The sequence below is a fragment of the Nannospalax galili genome, unplaced genomic scaffold (genome assembly GCF_000622305.1).
Source record: "Nannospalax galili isolate Female #2095 unplaced genomic scaffold, S.galili_v1.0 scaffold459, whole genome shotgun sequence".
Lineage (NCBI taxonomy): Eukaryota > Metazoa > Chordata > Mammalia > Rodentia > Spalacidae > Nannospalax > Nannospalax galili.
In genome coordinates, this window is record NW_008344211.1 from 2,569,679 (window position 1) to 2,576,217 (window position 6,539).

A 6,539-nucleotide genomic window follows, 5' to 3' on the forward strand; every position below is an offset into this window, starting at 1 on the left:
TATAGATTCAATGCAATGCCAGAGCCCAGAGTATAAAACTGATATTACAATTAGGTCATTTTGAACACAATTTTATGACTATATCTCTGTAGTACACTTTGAGTTCTGGTATAGTAATCCCCTAGTGTTGCTCTTTGTGCTCAGGGTTGCTTTGGCTATCTGGGGTCTTTTGTGCCTCCACATGAATTTAAGGATGAGAATCGAGAAACCAAATGACCCAATTAAAAGATGGGAAGGAAGAAATAAAGGAAGAAATAAAGATGGCTAAGAAACATCTCAAAAAGTGTTCAACATCGTTAGTAATTAGGGAGATGCAAATTAAAACCACCCTAAGGTATCGCCTTACCCCAACCAGACTTGCTAGTATCAAGAGAACAAACGATACCAAATGCTGGTGAGGATGTAGAGAAAGGGAAATGCTCATTCTCTGCTGGTGGATTGCAAACTGGAGAACTAAATATGAACCTACCATAGGATCTGGTTATACCATTCCTTGGCATATACCCAAAGGACTCATCCTATTACAGAGACACTTGTACAACCACGTTTGTTGCTGCTCTTTTCAGAATAGCTAAGAGATGGAAGCAAACTAAGTGTCTCTTAACTGACAAGTGGTTAACAAAAATGTGGCATATTTACACAATGGAGTTCTATTCAGCAGTAAAGAAAGATGAAATAATGAAATTTGCAGGTAAATGGATGGATCTAGAAACTGTTATACTAAGTGAAGTAACACAGACTCAGAAAAATAAAAGACATATGTTCTCCCTCATTTGTGGATCCCAGCACCAAATCCCTTAAAATTCTGTCCTTTTAATAAGAAGATGCTATACAGCAGTCCCTTCTGCATGAAATAACTACCATCATCACGACTTCAGCTGAGCCTGATCGCTAAACATCGTCACAATTGGGCTTGTTGACGGTTGTGCTCATTCATTAAAGGAGGGCCAAGCAGGGTCATTGGACACTCACCAGAGTATCCAGCCACTGTTCCCTGCCAACTGTATGTAATTTGGCCCTAATCACACATGGTCTCTCACAACAGATCGAAAATTTATTTGTTAATGTTATTATGTCTCATAATTATTAATAAAGGAAAATGAGAACATAAAAAAAAAGAAAAATGGAATTAAGAAGTCCAGGTGCCCTAACACCCTCATCGAAAATGCAAATGGCTTCAAACCACACATGTACCCTAACTGCACAGATACCCTAACTGCAAAGATACCCTAACTGCACACATACCCTAACCCAAGAGTTCTGCTGCCAGCTCATAATATCTACTAACTTCTCTGAATTCTGAAAAAAAAAAGACTACTATGAATGCGTTGGGATTAGCCTAAAATTTAAAAAAAATTTATGTGTATGTTTGTGGGTACATGTGTGTTGGGGGCATGTGTCCATGAGACTGCAGGTGCCTTCAGAGGCCAGAAGAGAGTGTCGATCCTCTGGAACTGGAGTTACAGACGGTTGTCCCTGTGTGGGTTCTGGGAACTGAACCCTGGTCCACTGTAGGAATTAAATAAATAGTACCCTTAACTTCTTAGCTAGCTCTCCAGCATCCCCCTCCCCCTTTAACAAATAAGAAATGCTTTCCTCTGCTTCCTGTTCCTGTGAGGATAAGGTCCCTTGGCTTTCTGCTCAGGACACCTCTGCAGCCATGCCTCCCACCATGATGGACTCTTGCCCCTTTGGAACAAGTAGGCCAGTCACCACTCATCAAAGAAGTTTCTTTTGCAAGAGATGGAGACTCTTACAGAGTTCCACAACTGGTCACGCTCAGAGAATAAGTGCCGTGAGATGCCCACCCCTAAGTGACACATCTACAGTGGGACCTCAGCCTAAGCTCACGGAACATAGCAGAGCAGGGAGCAGAAGGCAGAGAGGATACTAATGCATCTCTCAGCTCTCATCAGTGAAATTTTGTCATGCAACAGATGGTGATTAGCACTAAAAGCCACAACTGGCCTAAGTGTAGAGAATAAGAGTCTGCAGAGTGTGTGTCCCTGGACAGGACTCTTATATTAAACGTCACCCACTCAGGGCTCAGGGACCACTGCAGAAGAGGAGGCGGAAAGGTTGTAAGAGCCAGGGAGGAGATGTGTGACCACAATGAAGCAGAGCCTTCCAGGCCTCTGGGACCCTGCTCATATGAACTTACAGCAATGGTGACGGCATGCACAAGGCCCATGCACACTCAATCAGACAAAAATCAGCATAGAATTGGGAATGGGCAGGAGGCCACAACTTTGTTGAACTATTGGCAGCTTAGCCCTGCTGGGTGAGGCAGAGTTGGTATTTTTTAAGGGAGTGATGCTGGGCTGGCTGAACAGGTACCAGTGGATGAACTCCAAGGGACATCCAGGTACACAAACTCAATTGGCCTTAGCACATATGACAAAATGCATGAAGTCCTGTGGGTGGGCTATGGGGGCAGGTGCAGATAGGGAAGGGGAGGCTAAATATGATTCAGATGTATTATATGAAGTCCACAAAAATTCAATTTAAAAAAATGCCATTGGTACTCCTGAGACATTTCATTCAGCTGAAGATTGCCAAAAGTTTGTTTCTTGCTTTCACTTGAACAGACTCTGCTTAACCTTGACAGTTTTATTAGCTCATTGATAAAGGATTAAGCATAGCAAAAACTTTAATGCCCAGAGGGAATACTGGCTACTTCCATAGTTGGGGCCTTAGGAGTTGCTGTTGATGTCGGTCCCAGAGTTCTGTCTCAAATATCAAGAAAATCCTTCTCATCTTCCAAACCTGGGACACGCCAGAGGACCTCTCCACACTGTACATTCACTGACCTTAACTGAGGCCCTCGCCTGGGCCCTACCTCAGTGGCATTTTTAGTTGTCTTCACGATGGCTTGGAGAGTTTGAGAGAATCTGATCTAGTTCCTTTAAGTCAGGATCCAGCTTCATTTCTTTTTAACAGCTACAGCACCGAGCACCTTGTCTTGACTGTAAGATTTTCTTCTACGGTATCTTTTTATTCTGTTCATACATAGAAGGAACCCCTGCCCTCTTTTAAAATATCATTCCTTAAAATTGTTATCTAATTAATTTACCTTCCAAGATGAGTCAAGCATATCCTTTAAAACGGAAATCTGTGTATATATTAATAGAATCCGAAACTAAAAAAGAAGCAAAACAAAATATTCCACCCTTTTAAAAGACATTACATTGCTTGGTGTGGTGGCTCATGCCTGTGAGACCAGGACTCAGGAGGCTAAGGCAGGAGGATCATTGAATTTGAGGTCAGTGTGGATTATAAAATGAATTGAAGGCTTGACTGAACTACTTAGTGAGACTCTATCCCAGATAGACAGACAGACCCACACACCTCAACACACATATACAGACACACGTACACCCCAACACACACACACACACACACACACACACATACACACACACACGGGGCGGGGGAAGATTGGATTATTCACAGCAAAGAAATCTTAGTACTCTTTAGAAGCTAAATATATGAAGAAATTTGCGGTTTATTTGGCCTGGAAATATCTGACCCCTCAACCTACGAGTGATGGAAAGGCCAGGGAAAATGTATTTTGGAACATTTATCCCTGAGTGCATTTCCTTGGTACCAGTTTACCTGTGGGAATGCCCAGGGGCACCTTGCCAGGGGAACCACCTGGCACAGCTGTGAGCTGGAAGGAGCCTATCAGGTGTACAGCTGAATGAATTTTATTCTGTTTGAGAAAGATCTGATGTTAGAGCGAATATCGCTCTGAAAGGCCTGGTTCAATTGTCATCAGCATACAACTTGGATCTCTGCCCAGATCTGAGCCGTAACAATCGAATCTACCCATAGGCTGCTGCCGGGGTTGAGAGAGATAATCCACAGGAGACTGACTGACATTTCTTCTGTTTGTCCTCATGGTCAGTCGTTATGTAACTGTCCTTGCAGGAGTAAATACATTCTAAAGAGCCACTTGTGCCCCTCGCTTTGGCTGCCAGACTATTGAGATGATGGACCTCAAGAAATTGCCGGGAAAGTCTCGTGCTGGGAGAGGAAGCAGCACCTGGTGCAAGTCCGGGGGGAGCTCCTCTCCTGGAAGGAGACTTTACAAAGCGCTGACAATTTGTCAGACCACCTTGAGGGAGAGAATGGAGCCCAGAGGATGATGGGCAATGAATGAGGGCCGGACCACACCTTCCCCAGACCACTCAGTGTTGCACACGTTTGGCTCTCTCACTGACCTGGTTGTCTTTGACTACCCACTTGACACAGCTTAGAGACACTTGAGAAGGGAGTTTCAGTTAAGGGACTGCCTAGATCAGATTGGCTTGTGGGCCTGTCTGTGGGAGACTGTCTTGATTATCAATTGATGTACCCAGACCAAGTCTACTATGTGTGGCACTAATTCCTTGGACAGGGGTCCTGCGGTGTATAAGAAAGCTAGTCAGTCATGAGCATGTAAGCGAGCCAGCAAACAGCGCTCGTCCATAGTTCCTGCTTCAAGCTCTTGCCTGAGTTCCTGCCCTGACTTCCCTCAGTGATGGACTGTGACCTGAAATAAAACTTTTTCCTCCCCTAAGTTGCTTGGTCAGAGTGTTTTATCACAGCAACAGAAATCAAACGAGAAGACTAGTTAAGCCTAACTTCATCCAGACCCTAAAGATGAACTGGGGTGGGGAGGGGGGAGGATCTCTTTGTTCTCCTTCCCAATGTGGCCACGTTCAATCAATCTCCTTGCATTGCTTTTCTCTGTTACTCAACTGTTTAATGGGCACATTGGGTGTGGGTGGCTGAGCCTGGCTTTACCAAGGTCCAGGCTCTGAATCTAACAACTCCGCTAACAATTAGATTCCCAATGCAGCAGGGCGGTGTCATGGCCAATGGCTCTTCTGAGTACCTCTTAGTACCACATCCTGCATGGAGGGAGAGGCTCCTTCCAAAGATGAATCAGTGAAAGCAAGTGTCATCTCTGGTGGACTCAGCAGTCTGGTTGCAGAACAGGCAGGTGGGATGGGGACCAAGCTGGTCACAAGTTTTGAGGAAGGGTAGCAGTGGTTGAGGACAGCCCAGCTCTCAAGAGGACCATGGCCAGCGGCCAGCTGCCCTTCCAGTCCTGGCACCAGATGCTACTGTCTTGTTCTACACACAGACACAGTATCACAGAGGCAGGAAGAAGTTCATCAGTCTGGGGGACATGGCCTGGCCCAGATGCATCAGTAGCATCTGCAGAAGAGTCTCCCTGTGACATTGCACTTACTAAACAGGCCAACAGCTCCCCACAGGGAGGACAGTCACCTGCAGGAAGGGAAGGGCAGAGCGTTGTCACTGACATCAACACTCTTGTCTGTCAGTCAGCCGTCAGTCAGTCTTACTGCCAACAGCTGTGACCAGATCCCAGTCATCATCGCTGCAAACCCTTGTCTGTCTGTCTGTCTTCTCCCTCTTTCCTAAATCTAACCCCCATAGGATAGAGATCAGAGGTCAAGTCCTCAGTCACTTCCTATTCACAGCAGTTTTTGGCCAGAACCTTGGCTCATGTGAATCTGCCATCTACCTACAACGCAGGATCACATCCTAACACGATGTTTTAGCTCTGCTCCACATCCTCCCTGCCTTGCCCTGGTCCTCACCCTGCAGGGACAATGTGCTGAGAAAGCAAGCAATTCTAGCGACTCTTTGTTCCTTCAGGAGCGTACAGACTAAGAATATCATCCCCTTTCCTGGTTTGGAAAAGACCTCAGTGTTTGCCTGCATGTTCTACCTGCCCCACATACCTCTGTACTGATGGCCGCCCACTGCAGCAGACCACAGGGATGGGACCAAGCAGTGTTGGGCGCTTGGCTAACTGTTATGATTTTTTTTCTCTCAACTCTCCCAACAGCCATACGGAAGAGGAGCCCATCCCACCCTCTGTCTTTCAAATGAACAAGGCAAAGCAGCGTGCTGGAGGCCATGTAGTGAATACACAGCAAAATCAGTATCAGAATGTCAAAAAGCATTCTTTTCTAAAAATATTTTTATCTATTATTTTTATTTTTGTGTGTATTGCTGTATGTTGTGTAAGTGCACCCACATCATGCAATGCCCACAGAGGTCAGAAGAGGGTGTCGGAGTCCCCTGGAACTGAAGTTACAGTTAAGCCGTGTGGGTGCTGGGAATCGAACCCAGGTCCTCTACAAGAGCAGCCAATGCTCTTAACCATGGAGCCATCTCTTCAGCCCCAGAAAACCTGTGCTTTTAACCACTGCATTCTACTGCACGCTTGAAAAGGAGGAATTGGGGCTGGAGGGTCGGCTTAGAGCTTCAGTGCGTGTTGCTCTTCCAGAGGACCCGCGTTCCATTCCCAGCACCAATCTGGGTGACTCACAACCACCTATGAGTCCAGCTGTAGGGTCCCTGACGCAGATACACACACGGCACATACCCACAGATACACATATAAAAAATAATAAAATAAAAAACTTAAAGGAGGAATTATTCACGGATTTGAGCAAAGTCTTAATCCAGGAGCATTTTTTTCCTTGGGCTTTAAATGATGTGCAGGAGTTGGGTGGGTG